Consider the following 19,990-nt stretch of genomic DNA (forward strand, 5'->3'; position numbering starts at 1 on the left):
CCTCCTTCAGGTCACTGAGAAAAATATATTTATGGACTACCGGAAAAATGGTGGACTAAGAGATGGGCTGGCTATCCCATTCATTTATGGTCATCCTAGACTGTTCCTACCCTCTGTCAGGTTGAGACTTACTCCCCAGGATGGGGGCCCAGATACACTTCCTACCAGATGGGCTGCAACTAACTGATAAGAACTAATGGGTAGAAGAAAGGCTTCTCCTACTGATTCCAGCCGGGAGCTGAGGTAACCTGCTTTACAGATGGGAGCAGTTTTCTCCATGCTGGTCAGAGACAAGCCAGTGCTACTGTGGTGGACACAAATGTCATCTAGGCTGATGCCCCACCCCTGGGCTCATTGGTGCAGAGAGCAACCTTGGAACTTGGGGCTGACAAAAAAACCAACATCTGCATGGACAACAGGTATGCTTTTGCCACAGCCCATGTCCACAGGGCTATATACCAAAAGAGGAAACCCTGATGAAGTCAGCAGCTGTAAATATTCATTTCTCAGGACACCAAAAGGGAGGAGACTCAGTGGCCTGAGGAAATAACCAGACAGATCAAGTGGCTTAATACAGGAGCCCTTGCCGGTTTGGGGCCTAAGAGATGGCCTCATTTAAGACACAGAGTAAGAGAAAGAACTCAGATTGCTAGCCATCCTGCCAGCTACTATCTACAGGAAAAGAGGCAATGGTGCACACAAGAAGGGAGAACTATACTCCCCAGAAAGCAAAGGACTTACCAGGCTAAATGCACAGATGGACTCTTTTTTTTTTTTTTCTTTTTTTTCTTTTTTTTGGTTTTTCGAGACAGGGTTTCTCTGTGTAGCCCTGGCTGTCCTGGAACTCACTCTGTAGACCAGGCTGGCCTTGAGCTCAGAAATCAGCCTGCCTCTGCCTCCCAAGTGCTGGGATTAAAGGCATGTGCCACCACCACCCAGCACGACAGATGGACTCTTAAGATATGATTACAACCAAGCAGCCAAGAGATTTAAAGCGTATAATGGACCTCCGGTTTGGTCCAGAGAAATAATAAGACAGCATAAGATATGCCAGCAAACAAAGACTTATGAGACTTAGAGTAAATAAGAAAATACCTAGGAAAAAACAGCCTAGAATAGGGACCTTCCAGAGGTTTCAAGTGTCCTAGGTAATTAGATCAAATAGCAGTTTTACTTTTGTTTTTAAGGTAAGTCATAAATTGTCAGAGATATTAGAGGCTCCACTGTTTATACTATCTCCAGAGCTCAGGACAGGTAGAGAGAATATACAGAACCCTAAAACTAAATTACCCTCCCCCCTCCCCCCGGGAACTGGCGCTGGCTAGAGTGTCCTTTGTCCTTGTTCCAAACCCAGAATGTCCCTCTTGTGTGAGAAATGATTTTTCAGGCTACTTAAAGACTGTTTCTGGAGCTGTTGATCATCTGACCTCCTTGAAGTTGACCAACACCTGTGCCTGATGTCAACTGGAGAAGATCTAGATGCCTGAGCAACCCCCTGCTGTTTAGCTCAAGGTCACCTGCTATTCTACAAGGCCAAAGAGCAGCAGGCCTTGACTCCTGAGACAGTTCCACCCTAGAGGCAGGGATAATGCTGCCTTTGAAGACCCCCAAACTCGGGAGACCCTTCCTCAAGTCTCAGGAAATCATGACCACCTAAAGATCACAAGAAACCATACCTGGATGCAATCAGCAGAGGCTTTATTAGGGAAGTTGGACGGCAGTCAAACCACAAGCTCTCTCTCAACAGCAAGGTTTGGCCCCGAGTGATGGGTTAAGGGGTCTTTTAAAGAGGAAAACCACAAACTAGGGGAGTGGGGAGGGGGTGAAGGGTTGCCAAGGATACATAACATAAGAACAGTGAAACATTCCAGAGAAAGCCACCCTGAATGGTTAATAGCCATGGAAATTACTCAGTACACCCATTCTTCTAAAAATGTGGTTTTACCATATCACTGCCCTACCCTGTCAACTATCTATTAACTATTTCTCACTAGCTCCAGCCATAGAGCCACAGCCCTGTCATTATGTTTTTACCACCTGAATGACTTTCATTCTTTACAGCCAGTTCCTGAAACTGGCCTGGCTTGTTTCAGAGAAAAGTTTCCATGTCCCTAAAAGAACTTAAAAAGCATCTATATATGTATATATTCTATAAAAAATTTTTATAATTTTTCATTCTTCACCTTAGAGGGTGGGACTTAATGTGTGAATACCCGAGGCTAAATGACAACTTGTGATTCCAAGATTGAAATGAAAATGTGAATCCAGAGTTATATAAATTTGTTCCTTTTACAATTTCTCTTTATTATATATGTGATCACATATATATATATATATATATATATATATACAACTATGTGCCACAAAATATATAAAAGTTAAAAGAGTCATCGACTTCCCTCTCAGAGGTTGTTCTACAGAACAGAATAGGGTTAGACTTGCTGTTCCTTAAAGAAAGGTGTTTGTGTGCTACTCTGAGCTATATAAAACTCAGAGAAAGATTAGACCAGAGACAGAAAGATAGAGAGGCGCAGCAAAGTTGGTAGATGACGACCCTATTATCCTCCCTTGCTGGACCTCTTGTGATTTTACTTTTGTTTTTAAATAAATTAGTAACTTTTGTTAGAGAAAAGGTAGATACTGTTCAGTTAATGGTGTTAAGAGAAGAATATGAAACTGTAAGAGACAGAAAAGATATTAATCTTTAATTCGAAGATTAGAATTATTTTAAACAAAAGGAGTAGGAAATGTGAGAATAAAATTTGAAAACAGCTTGAAACAAATAACAAAAATTCATGGTCAGCAAAGACCACCAACAACTTGTTAAACATAGTCATAATAAAAATATTAGGTCCCTCTACGGTCAGGGTGACCAAAAATGAAAAGGCATGCAAGGATGTGCCCAGACAAGTCCAAACAAGCCCAAGTGAGTAATGGGCCATCTAGTGTTGATTTTTCTCTCCCCGTTTCCAGGAAGTCCAAGGTTTCATGATCAAAAAATAACTAGTCATCCTGCCAACTCGAATGATTGCTTACACAAATTGCTGATGTTTAAAATATCCAATCATATGTAACTGTGCCAAATTTTCCAGCTCTCCCCAACCTCTACCTATAAATATCCCAAAGTTCCTGGGGTCTGAGTTGAATCCTCTATCTCCTGCATGATATATGTTTCAACCCGAGGGCCCTCGCCATTAAACTACCTCTGCTGTTTCATCAAGAAGGTCTCTCGTGTGTCTTTGGGTGCACACTGATCCAGATTTGAGTGAGGATCTCCCTTCGGGGATCTTTCACCTGGTCTACAGAGTGAGTTCCAGGACAGCCAGGGCCACATGGAGAAACCCTGTCTTGAAAAACCAAAAAAATTAAAAAAAAAATTACAAGGCCATATATGCATGGAGTAAGCCCTGAGGTACAAGCCCACCAAGCATTCTCTGGAGGCAGCATGTATCCTGCAACAGTAGGGGTTATAGTGTAGTTATAAATGGGAATAGGCTGGGTGTACCTTATTTCTAATACAGAGTCCCTGTGCAGTTAACCAACATTTCTGTGTTAAGTCTGGGGCAAGAGGAGTTAAGAATCAGCAGTCCAATCAGCCTTCCTGCCAGCTACTGTAAACTTGATGACAAGGTTGTTGCATTGGCCCCTAGGAGTATCCAGACAGTAAGGGGGCTAGTGGCTGATATAGCAAAGCATAAGCAGAAAACAAGCAGGATCAGAAGTGTTGGAATCTCAGTTTCAGTGGATTGAGAAGGTATGAGGTAATGACCTTCCATTGTTCTTGTAGCAGTTCCCCTGGAAGTCTCCTCTGCTGGGACCTCAACTGCTGGATTGTCTATCTCTCTCCTGGCAGGCTAATGTGAGAGTGGTGTATCCATGTCCTGATCCTGTCTACCTTAATAGCCATAGGCATGATCAGGGTCATGATGTGTGGTCCTTTGTGTGAGGTTCCAGAGTCTTGTAGTTATGTCTCTTAATCCAGACTTTCTCACCTTGTTCAAAGCAATGGGAGGGGAGTAGGGGTAGGAGCAAACTCATAAATCAGGCTGATGGCAGGTCAGAGTTGCTTCTAGACCCTATGGAAGACTTCCAATGATTTTAAAAACTTATGTTGGTCAAATTCAGCTAAGATATCATATTGGAAGTTAGGCAACATGGGAGGGAGCCTCCCATATAGGATCTCAAAAAGGGGGTGGGGGAGACCTGAAGTATAGGGTGGGTGTTCTTAGCCCTATATAAGGCATAAGATAAGAGAGACAGTCACCATCAGTGTCAGGGGATAATTTGGTCAAGTCCTCCTTCAGGGTCTAATTCATCCTCTCTACTTTCCCTGAACTCTGGGGTCTGTATGTACAATGTAATTTTGAATTGGTCCCCAGAACCTGTGCTAGAGATTGAGTTACTGAGAAATGAGTGCTGGTCTACTGTTAGACCCAAACAGGGTAGGCATGGGTATGATGCCTGGGTATGATGTCTTCCAGAAGCTTCTTTGCCATTACCTTGGTAGTCTTCTTTGTATGGTAAGCTTCTACCCATCCTGCAAAGGTATCTATAAAAACTAGCAAATACTTATATCTATATGTTCCTGGTTTTTATTTCTGTGTAGTCTATTTCCCAATGAGCCCTGGCCATTGGTCCTTGATTCTGGTTCCTGGAGCTGTTTCTTGATTAGAGCCTGAGAAGTTCACAGCCTGGCAGGTGGCACAGTCTGAGATTGCCTAATCAACCAAGTGTCCTAAGTCAAAACTTTTATGCCTTGCACTCACATCAGTTCTTTCAGTTTTGGTGACCAGGTGTGAAGCTTGAGGAATCTGATGGAGGTTTAGCAATCTCCTTAGGGAGAATGGAGAAGCCTTCAGAGGTCAACAACCATCCTTCTCTCTTCTGTAAACTCCTTGGCATTCCTCCTGATGTTATTTGCTTTCACCAGTGTATTCAGCGATGGATGGGGGAAGGTGGGCAGCAAAGGGACCATGATGTTGACAGTGGAAGCTTGGACAGTGTCCATTTTGGTTTTATCAGCTATCCTGTTCTCCTGGACTATTCATGATGTGCCTTTCAGATGCCAGGAGCAATGAATTATGGCCACTTTAAAAGGAAGCCTCCCATACAAATATTCCTTCCTTATTTTTGATGAGGTTTTTTTCCTTTCACAGTCAATAATCCCCTCTCTTAATATATGGCCCACGTTCCTGAGCCATAGGTACTTAGATCCATTGATAATTAGAAAAATGAAAGGAAGAACGGTGGTTGAGCAAGCAATACTCTGTTCTCTGTTTGGAAGATCAAAGTCCATATGCAGTCACAGCAGGGCTGCATCTACATTTTGCTGAAGAGTAGAACACATAAGATGCTCACTGAATCAGAGCCTACATTGTGCAAATCCTAGTCACTCACTGGCACAGCGCCAGAAAACAACAAGCAAATTTGTCCAGATATATAGACTTAAGAAAGAGAATAATAAACAACCATGCTTGTAATAAACAAGCATGCCTGTACAGAGAGCAAGCTCTGTTTGTAAATGAATACAAGAAACAGAGATAACCACAATATATAACAGATCTTTTGTTAACAAGGTAATAAAAACCCTACTATAATTCTGGCAGGGATGGAGAACTCAACACTTTACACATGAAGATTAAAAGGTATGAAGAAGACACCTGGTCTAGTTTGCTTTCTGTGGCTATGATAAAACATAATGACCAAAAGCAAATTGGGGAGTAAAGAGTTTCTTTGGCTTACAGTTCCAGGTAATCCTTCATTATCTAGGGAAGTAAGGACAGGATAATTAGGCAAGACCCTGGAGGCAGGAAGTGAAGCAGAGATAATGGAGGGGTGCTACTTACTGGCTTGTTCTCCATGACTTGCTTAACCTGCTTTCTTTTTATAAAAGGTTTATTTATTTATATGAGTATACTGTAGCTGTCTTCAAACACACCAGAAGAGGTCATCAGATGGTTGTGAGCCACCATGTGGCTGCTGGGAACCAAACTCAGAACCTCTGGAAGAGCAGTCAGTGCTCTTAACCACTGAGCCATCTTTCTAGCCCTCAACCTGCTTTCCTATACAAAACATGACCACCTGTCCAGGGAAGGCAATGTCCACAGTAAGCTGGACTCTTCCATATCACTACTCAAGAAAATGCCCCAAGACTTGTCCACAGGCCAATCACCATTGTAAATTGGTTCCTTCTTTTCTAGTGCCTTAGTTTGTTTCAAATTGATATAAACTAACAAGCACAACAACCATATAGGTTGTAAATTGTGTTGGAATTGAGCATTTATCAAGGTTAACCAAAAACTAGTAGATATTTTAAGACAGTGGTTCTCAAGGTTGTGACCCCTTTGACAAATCTCTATCTCCAAAAAGTATTTACATTATGATTCATAACAGTAGTAAAATTATAATTATAAAGTAGTAACAAACATAATTTTATGGTTGGGGCCACAGAAACATGAGGAATTGTATAAAAGGATTGCAGCATTCCGAAGATTGAGAACCACTGACTTTAAGAAGTAAAGATAGAAAAAAATAATATTCTGTTACAAGAAAAGCTTGTTGTAGATATTCAAGATAAATATTTCTATATTTCAGCTATAGTCAATTATTGAATATAGGAGCAAACATAACAGACTATTTTTAAAAATATTTTTAAATGGTCATAATTATTATAGAGTAATTATTCTAAAGATTTGCATAAAGCCAAAAGACAATTCTTTCAATCTGTTGACTTTTTTTATTCAATCAAATATAGATTTGAAATAGCCTCTAAAGAAACTGTTATGACACATAAATATTTAAGATGCAAATATATTTATTAAAAGAATCCATCATTAATGATCTATAATCCATAAGATTTTAAAGTAAATGATAAAGATATTTCAATGTGGATTCCTCTGGCTCTCAATGACATGTTTTAATTTTTAAATCACTGTATTTCTATGTACCTCACTACTTATTTCCCAAATCTGGAAGAAAAAAAGTTTAAGATTCCAAACCATAGTCAGCTCAAAGACATTCATAACACACATAATGCAAAGTGAATGCAAGCATCAAGTGTTCCTAACTGACCTGGAAGGAAAAAGTGCTGCTGGTAGAAAACACAGGCTACAGTTAGTCAGTGATCCCACCTCCTCTTCATCCTCAGAGAATACGCTCTACCTCAGAACTTTTCCAGTTCTTTTTTTTTTTTTTTTTTTTTTGGTTTTTCAAGACAGGGTTTCTCTGTGTAGTCCTGGCTGTCCTGGAACTCACTCTGTAGACCAGGCTGGCCTCGAACTCAGAAATCCACCTGCCTCTGCCTCCCAAGTGCTGGGATTAAAGGCGTGCACTTTTCCTGTTCTTAAGCATCAATCACTACAGCAAGTGTGTTGATTCATTTATAACTTTTATCATCATAGTTTACCATTTTACATTTCCCTTCACCCTGTACAAAAGTAGAAATGATTTCCCATAGCTGCTGGCCGCACACTTCTTTGAGAATGAGCACCTTAGAGTTTTTCTTAGCATTTAGATGGCTCTCAAACAATCTTATTATTTCATCTAAATTTCTGTGGGGCAGACACAGATGCCCAGCTCTCCCACATTCATCCCACTTGCCTCCCACTTTCAAAACATTCTATAACCTTGCTTAGGGTTATCAGGGCAAGAAAGACCATCAGACAAATATGTTTGTTGCCTTCCAGGTCCTGATAGTCCATATATCCTGTCTTGGGAACTCACATGTGACTAATACCAATCTTACATACACACCCCTCCCCCATACATTAGTATCTAACTACTTGACAAACTTCATTGCTTCTCAAAGTCTTACCTGGACCTTGGAGGGCATCTGGAAGATCATAGGTAATGTTATCCTGCCAGAGTCAGACATTAAATAGTGCTAGTCACCAAAACCAGAATTGGTAGCTCTTCCTGGCTATGATTTGTGACTGTTACTATCTAGTTCAAAAATCAGTCTTCTGTGTGCATGGCCACATGATCAAAACTACAAATAAGAGCAGGTAGCACAGATTACTTTAGTGATTTATTATAGGCAAGATCTCTTTGGCAGTTCTCAGAGGTGATCAAATGTGTGTGGAAACATGATTCCCTGGTCCATCAGTTGGTGTTCCTTCTTAATGTTCAGTTTCAAAGTAAACATTTGGGAGAATTTAAGTTGAGTATCTGAAAATGGATAGTTTCTGCTTCAATTAGTTTCTAGCGATACTTACTAAGTGCTGCTGGAATCCAAGGTATGTAGAGATCACTGCTCTACTAAATATATGGGAGACAGATGTAGGTGAATAGCAAGAAATCTGTAGAAGAAGATGGAGGTTTCAGGCCTATGGCAAGGGAGGTCCTGAGAAGTCATTGCATGACACTGTGAAAATGAAGCCGAGGTTACACTGGAAATCCCAAGACTTTGAGCAAGCCAGATCCATGGAATTTCTGATAAGGAGAGCTTCATACAGGAAGTAGGACCAACCCAAGAGAGGGAAGTATCTTGTAGGGAGCAAATTGGGATGGGCAGAGCCATCTAAACCCTTTGATATTGGTCATGAAGATTCAGGATTTGGGATTTGCCTTGGTCTTGGTTTGGTCCCATGTTTCCTCACTATAACCTCATTTGTACTTTTTGGAATGGTAGCATATATATTCTGTGTTACAGTGTGTTGGAAGTATGTAATTTGCTTTTTTGATTTTTACAAGGAGTTACAGCTAAGAGGTTATTTGAATCTTAAAAGAACTTGGAACTTTGAAACAGTATTGAGGCTGTGAAAGTATATAGGGACTTTTGAAATTGAGCTAAATGCATTTTGCATTATTATATGGCCATGAGAGTATAGAAAATGATGGTCTGAATGATAAGTGTCCTCCATAATCTCTGTTATTTGAATACTTGATCCCAAGTTGGTGGCACTTTTTGGGGAGACATAGAAGGTGTAGCCATGCTACAGGAAATAGATCTCTGGGTGTGGGCTGTAAGACTTCACAATCATGTACCACTCACATATTTTTTTGGCCTTTTTTTAAATGAGTCAAGATGCAAGCTCTTAGCTTCAATCCGAGAAACATGTTTGCTTGTTAAAATGCTTCCCCAAGTGATGGTGAAGGACTCTTATCTCTCTAAAAGTATAAACCCAAATAGACTTTTTTTTTCTATAAGTGACCTTGGTTCTGGTGTTTTATAACAGAAACAGGGAAGTAACTAATGCAGGATCCTAAAATGTTTAAAAATGGCCAGGTGTGGCTGTGCACGCTTTTAATCCCAGTACTTTTTGGTGCTAAACACTTTTAGTTCTGGCACTTGAGAAGCAGAAGCAGGTGAATTTCCATGCATTTAAAGACCAGTTTGATTCACCTTAGATAGTTCCAGACTAGGGATATATATAGTGGGAACCTGTCTCAAAAAAAAAAAAAAAAAAAAAATAGAAAGAAAAAAAAAAAGAAAGAAAGAAAGAAAGAAAGAAAGAAAGAAAGAAAGAAAGGAAAAATGTGGCTCTATAGAAACTTAAAATTAATAAAAAGCTCCTATTTCAGTTTTAGATTCAAACATTAACTTCCCCCAGGGACACATCCCAGGAGAAGCACATTCCAAAGACTCAAACAAACATTCCAGGAAGAAGATAAGAGATAAGATAAGAGTTCCAAGATAAGAGTTTATGAGCCCTTAACACAGTAAAACCTGGATGATTAATTCTTTCACTTATTTGGTTGTGTTTTCTTGCAATTCTTTTTTGGTTTGTTTGTTTTTGTTTTTGTTTTTTTCGAGACAGGGTTTCTCTGTGTAGCCTTGGCTGACCTGGAACTCACTCTGTAGACCAGGCTGGCCTCTAATTCAGAAATCCGCCTGCCTCTGCCTCCCAAGTGCTGGGATTAAAGGCGTGCGCCACCACTGCCCGGCAACTGACCTGTTTTGTTGTAAAAAGATAAGGTGCAAATTTGAGTTACTTAGCAACCAGGCTTGGGAACAGAAACTGAGCCTAGGAACTGCTGTTGGAGTTTGACCTTTATGGTTAATGTATAAGAAATAATTGTATAACTACCCTCATAAATTTTGTACAAATAGTATATAAGCTGCCCAGAGCTAAAATTCGGGGTTCTTCTTGCTGGCATACAAGAGAACTCCAGTGCACTGGTTTTTATTAATTTATTAATAAACCTCATGCTATTGCAATGAGTCCCGCATCCATGAGTGTCTCTGGGGGACCGTGTCCCCTGGTTTTGGATCTTTAAAATTCAACAGCTCTAATAACAGTAATGGAATGCCTCAGTAGCAGGACAGATGAACTTGCCAGTGAAAGTGAAGACAAGCAGGAAAAATCAAAAGCTTCCATTTTTCCTGTCCATTATATAGGCTGCCCCAAGAAGGAGAGGCCCAGAATTGAAGTGGGTCGTCTGCCTTCAAGTGATCTGGATTACCAGGGAGTTTTCTGACTTCAAATGATCCAGTCAAGAAAAGTCCCTCATAGATGTGCACAGCTGCTTGAATTTTTAGTTAACTGCAGATGTAGTCAAGTTGACAACCAAGAATAGCTATCACAATGTACTACTGTCAGGCCTGTCAATCTGCGTTTGATCCCCAGGTCCCACATGGTAGAAGGAGAGAATCAGATCTTACAAGTTATCTTCTAGCAGTTGTACACACATCATGGCAACAAGTACACACACACACACACACACACACACACAGAACATAAGTGTAATTTTCACAAAGTGTAGAAATCAGTATGAGCTTTTGAGAACAAAATGGTGATGCATACAATATAAGGAAGCATGAACCAGACAGGCTCTGAAATGCCTAATCTTCTGAGGAACCTGTGTCTTCTAAGGGCAATGAAAGTCTTTGAAGAGTGGAGTTTTTAAACAAGAGAAGACCTGTGGTTGAGCGAAGATTTAAGTGTATGTTGATTTTTTTTCCCTTTAGGGTGTTTCTCAAAACCAAATCTTTTTGATTCCTAATGACTTCAGCTTTTTTTTTTTTTTTTTTTTTTTTTTTTGACGTTTTCCCCCACAGTCTGTCTCAAGCAATCAATTTCCATGGAGAATCCTCTCAGCTGGGAGGGAGGTTCAGGTGCAGTGGGCCAAGGAGAATAAGGACTCACATTTCTACATTCCCAGCTTATGGATCTCCTCTAAAGTGATACTGTTACACTTATGCCAAAGAGTAATACTGAATTCTTTAAAGAAAAACAATGAATTAAGCTAGGTAGTGGTGGAGAAAGCCTTTAATCCCTATTCAGGAGGCAGAGTCTGAGCCTGCGGCCACGGATCAACTGAGTTCACCTGAAAGGGGGGCTGAGAATGAAAAAAAGGATGGAGGGAGGGCGAGAAGAGATGAAGCCAAGACAAAGTTCTCTCATCAAGGCTCAAAATTTAATGTTCAGCTCTCAATTTAAAGAGGAAGCTCCACCAAAACCCTTTTTTGTTTCAGCCGGAGATGGGTGGGGGAACCCATCCTTTGTCGAAGCCGGAGATGTCTCAAGGGGCAGTTCTTCTTGTAAGTTCTGGGCAGCCAAGGTGGGTAACTCCACCTAGATCCTATCACTTAGTCTGTTGTGGTAAACAAGGTCTTTCAGGTCTGCTTAAGGCTGGGGGAAGGGCACAAGAGGCAAATGGCTCTCTATGAGATTCAAGAGGCTAGCCTGGTCTGCAAAGTGACTTTCAGGTCAGCCAGGCTACACAGGAAAAACCCCGTCTTTAAACAAAACAAAACAAAGAACAATAGAAAAAATAGAAAAAAACAACAATGGATGGATGCTGACATATCCCCAGGGCATCTTTCTTTCTTTCTTTCTTTCTTTCTTTCTTTCTTTCTTTCTTTCTTTCTTTGTTTCTATTTATTTTAGAGACAAAGTCTTGTGTAGCTTGGACTAGTCTCAAGCTCTTGGTTGTAGCTAAGGCTATACTGAAACACCTGACCCTCCTGCTCTAGCTCCCAAGTAATAAAATTAGAAGTAGAGTGGTTCTGATCCCAGCTTCCAGGATGTGTTTTTCATAGAAAGGGCAAAAATGTGTGGGATTAGAGAGATGGCTCCATGGTTAAGAGCACTTAGTCCTCTTGCAAATGACCTGGTTAAATTCTTAGCATCTAGCCAGGTAGTGGTGGCACACCTTTAATCTCAGCATTTGGGAGGCAAAGGCAGGTAGATCTCTGAGTTTGAGGTCAGCCTGGTCTACACAGCAAGTTTTAGGACAGACTAGGCTATACAGAGAAACCTTGTGTTAGAAAAAAAGACAAATAAAACAAAAAACACATAAACAAAATCTCAGCACCTATATAATGGCTCCCAATCATGCAGTTTCCAGGCGCTCTGAGGTGCTCTTCTGGCCTCCTCAGAAACATGTACCTGATGCACACACAGAGTACTGTAGAGTGAAAAATTATAAAGGCCATTTTATGAAATATGTGTAGATTTTTCCGCCTTACAGAACTCGGAACTGAAAATAAGATTTCAGGCCTTCACATTCCAGGTGAAGGACACTTGCTGGATTATATTCCCCAAGCCACGCCCAAGGCAGGAAGACATTCCTGACTACAGATAAAGATGCTACCACCTAGGTGGGGCCATAGCCCTATAGCCGGAAAAAGTAAAGATAGTAATCTGAAATGGCAGAATAGGACACAATAGCATGGTGAAAACCACATTTTTGAGAAGAATGAGTGTGCAGAGTGATCTCACATGACTCTAGATCATTTGGGCTAGATTCTCTGAAATGTTCCACTGTTCTTGGTTACCCCTCCCTTGGTCTTCCCAGTGCTATGTTCAAAATTTGTAAAGCAACCAATCATGTGTAAGAGCGCAAAAATGCCTTCCTCCCCCCCACCCCATGCTATAAAAGACCCTTTAACCCACCACACGGGGCCAAAAACCCTGCTCTTGGAGCTAAAGAGCTTGCCGTTTTTGACCACCGGCTCCTCCCCTAATAAACCTCTGCTGATTGCATCCAGGTATGGTTTCTTGTGATTTTTGGGTGGTCGAGATCCGGAGGCTTGAGGAAGGGTCTCCCGAGTATGGAGGTCTTCAGTACAAGCAAAACACTCACACATAAAATAAAACAAAAAAAAATCTAATTTAAAAAATGTAAGCTAGCCGGGCGGTGGTGGCGCACGCCTTTAATCCCAGCACTTGGGAGGCAGAGGCAGGCGGATTTCTGAGTTCGAGGCTAGCCTGGTCTACAGTTCCAGGACAGCCAGGGCTACACGGAGAAACCCTGTCTCGAAAAACCAAAAAAAAAAAAAAAAAAAAAAAAAAAAAAAAAAAAAAAAAAAAAATGTAAGCTAAACTTTATAATGTAAAAATTCTCTATAATTCCATTTTTATAAAACCATTCTATACTGTCACATATGTACATGTATTTTTATGTATGTTTCTCTTTTTTGAGAGAAGCATGTGAAATGGGATCTTTTGCCTGTGCAGATGAGAATGATCAGAACTTCTGATCTTCCTACCTGTACTTCCCAAGTGCTAAAATTAAAATTACACATCAGCTCTACCTATTGCAGTATGGTGATGCATTATTTACTTTTTTATTGCTTTTTTAAATACCATGAAAAAAAAGCAACTATGAGATAAAGGTTTTATTTCATCTTACACTTTCAGGTAACAGTCTATCACTGAAGGAAATCATGGCAGACTCTCCGACAGGACAGGCACCTAAATGCAAGTTCTGAAGTCATGGAGAAACACTGCTTACAGGCTTGTCCCACATGTCCTGCTTACTTGCTTTCTTATACATCCCAGGACCATGTGCCCAGGGGCAGCACTATTCACCATCATGAAAATGACCTACTGATTTGCCTACAGGTAATGAGATAGAGGTGTGTGTGTGTGTGTGTGTGTGTGTGTGTGTGTGTGTGAATCAAGACTCTAAGACTCCTTCCCATAGTTTGAGAAGTTGACAGAAAGCAGCCAGCAGAGATGTCATAAATTTTTATAACATCTATAGAGTCAAGGAGACTTGTGAACAAAAGGTAGAACAAGAGAGTTGTCAACAAATTCACAGAGAACCACAGAGGCAGTGGAGAACCATTGAGTCTGGCCTCAGATGGTCCTTTTACTGAGACATGTGGCCACAGGTTCATAGGACGAGCTCACAAGCTAGGAGGTTGTTGTTGGGTTTTGTTTTTTTTTCTGTTCTATGCCTCTTTTAGGCCTATACAGCACAGGCTACACTTCAGCTTTCCAATCCCAGCCTCAGTCTCCCCAGTGCTAGGATTATAGGTATACACCACTGTTCCCAACTGATTTTATTACAAATTAAATTGACAATAACATACATAGTTACCCATTTAGTATTTCTATCTTAATTGCAAGCTTGTTTCATGTTTTATTTATTTATATATTTTGGCTTTTTGAGATAGTTTCACTCTGTAGCTCAGGTTAGCTTGGAACTTACTATGTAGCCCAGACTCGCCTTTGACTCAAGACAATTCTCTTGTCTCATCCTCCTGAGTACAGCAATTACAGTTGTGAGACAACATGTCCAGCAGCTTATTTCATACTGACCACGTTTATTATTAGATTATTATTAGTAGGACTCATTTTTTTATTTTTTGGTTTTATGAGCCAGGATCTAATATAGTACAGGCTCACTCCCAACTCACTATATGTATACATGGTTGAAAGTCTCTCTCTCTCTCTCTCTCTCTCTCTCTCTCTCTCTCTCTCTCTCTCTCTCTCTCCTGGAACTTACTCTGTAGACCAGGCTGACCTCAAACTCAGAGATGCCCCTGCCTCCACCTCCTGAGTGTTAGAATAAAAGACATGTGCCAGCACCACCCATCTTCATAAGGACTTCTGACAAAGAATCTACAGACTACATGACTCCAGATTTCTCTTCCTCACAAATAATACAAAATAATAAGTGTTTATTGTTTAAACACTTTTTTTTTTTTTTTTTTTTTTTTTTTTTTGGTTTTTCAAGACAGGGTTTCTCTGTGTAATCCTGGTTGTCCTGGCTCACTCTGTAGACCAGGCTCAGGCTGGCCTCGAACTCAGAAATCCACCTGCTTCTGCCTCCCAAGTGCTGAGATTAAAGGTGTGTGCCACCACCGCCTGGCTGTTTAAACACTTTTATTTATTTTAAACTGTTAATCTTTGAGAATCATGTGATAAACAGACATAGATAGCTAATACACATACTAGAGTATTGAAGTGTTGATAGCAAAACTTCTGGAACTCATGAAAGTGAACTGATAATGTCAGTTGATCCCTCATCAAGTAAGAGAATTTCTTGGGACAGCTGGGTTCTGCAGACTGTGGATCCCAGATTTTGCCACCCTGGCAGCACCGTTATACTCCTTGACTAAAGAACAAGGGGAGTTTGTCTGGACAGAGGAACATCAAAAAGCCTTTGATGCTTTGAAAAAGGCTCTGCTAGAAGCCCCAGCCTTGGCCTTACCAGACTTGACCTTGCCTTTCACCCTCTATATAGATGAGAGGAAGGGGGTCGCTAGGGGAGTTTTGACTCAGACTCTGGGACCATGGAAGCGCCCAGTGGCGTATCTCTCAAAGAAGCTAGACCCGGTAGCCAGTAGTTGGCCTGCCTGTCTAAGGGCCATAGCAGCTACGGCTCTACTAGGGAGAGATGCTGATAAACTAACCTTGGGCCAAAAACTGTCAATAGTGGTCCCCCACACTCTGGAGAGCATAGTCAGACAACCTCCCAATCGCTGGATGACAAATGCCAGAATGGCACATTACCAGAGTCTCCTCTTGACTGAGCGTATCACCTTTGCCCCACCGGCCATCCTAAACCCTGCCACCCTGCTACCCTAGGCTGACAGCTCTGTGATCCACCAGTGTGAAGAAATACTGGCTGAAGAAACATCCAGCAGTCCAGACTTGACTGATAAGCCCTGGCCAGGGGTGAAGACCTGGTTCACTGATGGGAGCAGCTTCGTGGTTGAGGGTAAGTGAAAAGTAGGAGCAGCAGTGGTAGATGGGAAAAAGACAGTGTGGGCCTCAGCTCTGCCAGAAGAAACCTCAGCGCAGAAAGCAGAACTAGTGGCTCTAACACAAGCCCTAAAACTGGCAGAGGGACAACAAGTAAACATCTATACTGACAGTAGATATGCGTTTGCTACTGCTCATGTACACGGTGCTATCTACCGACAGAGAGGGTTATTAACCTCAGCAGGTAAAGACATTAAGAATAAAGAAGAGATTTTAAACCTTTTAGAGGCAATCCACCTTCCAAAAAAGGTGGCTATAATCCATTGTCCTGGCCATCAGAAAGGAACTGACTTTGTTGCTAAAGGAAATCAGATGGCTGACATTGAAGCAAAGAAGGCTGCTCAGGGACCCATGATTTTAGCCGTCAAACTCAGGCTCAAGGTCCCTGGCCCTATTAAACTGCCATGGGCTAAGCCAGTGCCCCTATCAGAGGAAGAAAGCCTACATTATCTATCTGGGCTTCATCAGTGGACCCACTTGGGACCTGAAAAGATGATGGAGATAGTGGCCCGGTCTTGGTATAAGATTCCAAGGTTGAAGAAACTAGCTCACAAACTAGTACGAGAGTGTAAAGCATGCGCTTTCACAAACGCCGGTCACCACCAAGAGGTAAAAGGAACCAGGCTGCGGGGAGACCGACCTGGTTCATATTGGGAGGTTGATTTCACTGAAGTAAGACCAGCCAGATATGGTAACAAATATCTCCTAGTGTTTATAGACACTTTCTCAGGATGGGTTGAGGTATTTCCCACCAAAAAGGAAACTGCTATGGTGGCCAAGAAGATACTGGAAGAGATTCTACCCAGGTTTGGAGTACCAACGGTAATTGGGTCAGACAATGGGCCTGCCTTCATCACCCAGGTAAGTCAGGGATTGGCCAGACAATTGGGATTTGATTGGAAATTACATTGTTCTTACCGACCCCAGAGTTCAGGACAGGTAGAGAGGATGAATAGAACCATTAAGGAGGCCCTGACTAAATTGTCCATTGAGACCTATGGAAGTGATTGGACAGCCTTGCTCCCTCTTGTCCTATTCCGGGTTCGAAATACGCCCGGAGTCCTAGGACTTACTCCTTTTGAGATTCTTTATGGATCCCCACCTCCCATCTATGAGACCCTTGAGAGTGTAGCATGCTCTGATGATGGCTATATTCCTCCTCTGCCTGTTCTAGCCCAACCAAAGGCCTTAGAAACTGTAAAGAATGAGATCTGGGGAGCTTTGAAGAACTCTTATGCTCCAAAAGAAGACCCAGTGCTGTACCAGTTTGAGGTTGGAGACGCCATGCTGGTGAGGAGACATCAGACGGGCAACCTTGAGCCACGGTGGAAAGGCCCGTACCTGGTCCTCTTGACTACCCCTACAGCAGTGAAAGTGGACGGCATAGCCTCACGGATCCACGCTTCCCATGTGAAAAGAGCACCTCTAGACTCTCAGCAAGATGAATGGGCCTTGGAAAAGACTGATAACCCTCTTAAGCTGTGCCTGTTTCGTAAACGCTGCTCTGAGTAAGAGCCCCAATTTCCATACCCCTCAACAACTCACCTGGCAAATTGTGGACCCAATTACTGGCGCTGTTATAAACAGTACCCAACAGGTTGCCCCCCTGGGAACATGGTGGCCTGCCTTATACTTCTGTCTCTGTCAGATCAACCCTGCGGCCAGGAGCTTCCCCCCCAACTTAGTGCGCAGCTATGGGTTTTACAGTTGTCCTGAGTCTGATAAGGATACACATTGTGGGAGACTCCAAGAATTCTTCTGTGGGAAGTGGAGCTGTGTCACCTCAAATGATGGAGATTAGAAGTGGGCTACATCATCCACTGGGGATAGACTGACTTTTTCTTTTGCTAACTCAGGACCAGGACCACATGCGATAATGGGACTGTATAAAGAGAAGCCATGCTCCCCAACCGATTTAGACTACATAAAGATGCAATTCACTGAGAAGGGAAAAGCGACAGACTTTTCTAGATGGTACAATGGTATGACCTGGGGCATAGTCTTTTATGAACCTGGAGGTGGGGTGGGATCTCGCCCTCTTGTCTGCCTGAAAATAGAGAGTCCTCCAGCCCAATCTTTAGGCCCCAATAGTGTGTTATCTGAACAGAAACCACCCCCACCAGCTGCCCCAGTGGCACCTCCTAGACCCACGGAAGGTAACATCCTCAGTTCCGTTCTCACTCCAGCTACATCCATTCCAAGCACTGGACAGAGACTGTTAAATTTAATTCAGGAAGCCTTTACTGTATTAAATGGATCTCAACCTAACATGACTAAATCCTGTTGGCTCTGCCTCTCCTCAGGACCCCCTTATTATGAAAGTATTGCAATGACAGGGACTTTTAACACCACCACCAGCCACAGCACTTGTATATGGAACAGTAAAAGTAGATTAACACTTACTGAAGTTTCAGGACAAGGGGTCTGCGTAGGAAATCCACCAGAAGTTTATAAACATCTATGCAACCAGACTCTTAAGAGCCCAAAGACCTCTGTTAACAGATTCTTAGTACCTGAAATTGATAAGTGGTGGGCTTGCAGCTCTGGGCTAACACCATGTGTTTCCACTGCTATCTTTGATGAGAACAAAGATTATTGTGTACTTGTTCAGTTAATTCCCCGGGTTTACTATCACCCCGCAGGTACTCTTGAACATGAGTTTGAGATACACCCTAGACGCTTCAGCAGGGAGCCTGTTTCCTTGACTCTAGCCGTTATATTGGGCCTGGGAGTGGCTACAGGTGTGGGGACAGGTGCCGCTACATTGATACAGACACCTCATTATTTTCATCAGTTGAGAACTGCCATTGATGTAGATTGAGAGCCCTGGAACAGTCAGTAACAAAGTTAGAAGAGTCATTGACTTCCCTCTCAGAAGTTGTTCTACAAATTAGAAGAGGACTAGACTTGCTGTTTCTTAAGGAAGGAGGTTTGTGTGCTACTCTAAGGGAAGAATGTTGCTTCTATGTAGACCATTCAGGAGTGATAAGAGATTCTCTGAGTAAACTCAGAGAAAGGTTAGACCAGAGACAGAAAGATAGAGAGGCGCAGCAAAGTTGGTTCAAAAATTGGTTCAATAAGTCCCCTTGGTTGACAACCCTATTATCCTCCCTTGCTGGACCTCTTGTGATTTTACTCTTGCTTTTAACCATAGGCCCCTGCATTCTAAATAGATTAGTAACTTTTGTTAAAGAAGGCATAAGTGCTGTTCAGCTTTTTGTGTTGCGACACCAATATACAGCTTTAGGTCAAGAAAATGATAATTATGATGACACTTGAGTTTAAACTTTTCTAAAGATCCAAATCAGAAAATGTGGGGTAGGAATGGACTTATTAATAATTGAGTTTTTATGATTAAAAACATAACCTAATCGGAAAAAGTGGGGATGTAGAGTGAAAAATTATAAAGGCCATTTTAGGAAATATGTGTAGATTTTTTGCCTTATACCTGAGTAGGAAAAGTGCAGATTCCAGAATGCGGAACTGAAAATAAGATTTCAGGCCTTCACTACCCCAGGGCACATTCCGGGTGAAGGACATTGCCCCTGAATCAGAGGACACATGTTGGATTACATTCCTCAAGCCTCAGGCAGTAGGCCCACCTGTGGGTGGGGGTGGGGGGCGAAGCAGGAAGACACATTCCTGACCATAAAAAAATACAAGCCATCTAGGTGGGGCTGTGACCGGAGGAAGTAAGAAATATTTTGTAATGACAGTATAGGGGACAGTGACATGGTAAGACTACATTTTTGAGAAGAATGAGTGTGTAGAGTGATTTTTCACATGACTCTAATCATTTAGTGTGAGTACCTCTGGAATGTTTCACTATTTTTATGTTTTGTATCCTTGACAACCCCTCCCCCCCTCCCCACTACTCTGGTTTGTGGTTTTTCCCTTTAATACCCTCCTCGGACTGGCTGTAGTCGTCGAACTCTACTCCTGCGTGAGTGGTAGTGAGACCGCTCGCTGCCAGATTACTTCCCTAATAAACCCTCTGCTGACTGCATCCAGGTATGGTTTATTGTGATCTTTGGGTGGTCGTGATTTCT

General features: G+C 42.0%; 1 long non-coding RNA gene across 1 annotated transcript; it reads left to right on the forward strand.

Annotated features, from left to right (window-relative positions):
• The first annotated feature begins 306 nt into the window (after window positions 1-306).
• On the forward strand, window positions 307-15,941 carry LOC143443611 (uncharacterized). Its single transcript, XR_013112744.1, has 3 exons — window positions 307-419; window positions 13,587-13,790; window positions 15,765-15,941. It is a non-coding gene; the product is annotated as an uncharacterized LOC143443611 (long non-coding RNA).
• The last annotated feature ends 4,049 nt before the right edge of the window (window positions 15,942-19,990 follow it).

The sequence above is a fragment of the Arvicanthis niloticus genome, chromosome 9 (assembly GCF_011762505.2).
Source record: "Arvicanthis niloticus isolate mArvNil1 chromosome 9, mArvNil1.pat.X, whole genome shotgun sequence".
Taxonomy (NCBI): Eukaryota; Metazoa; Chordata; class Mammalia; order Rodentia; family Muridae; genus Arvicanthis; species Arvicanthis niloticus.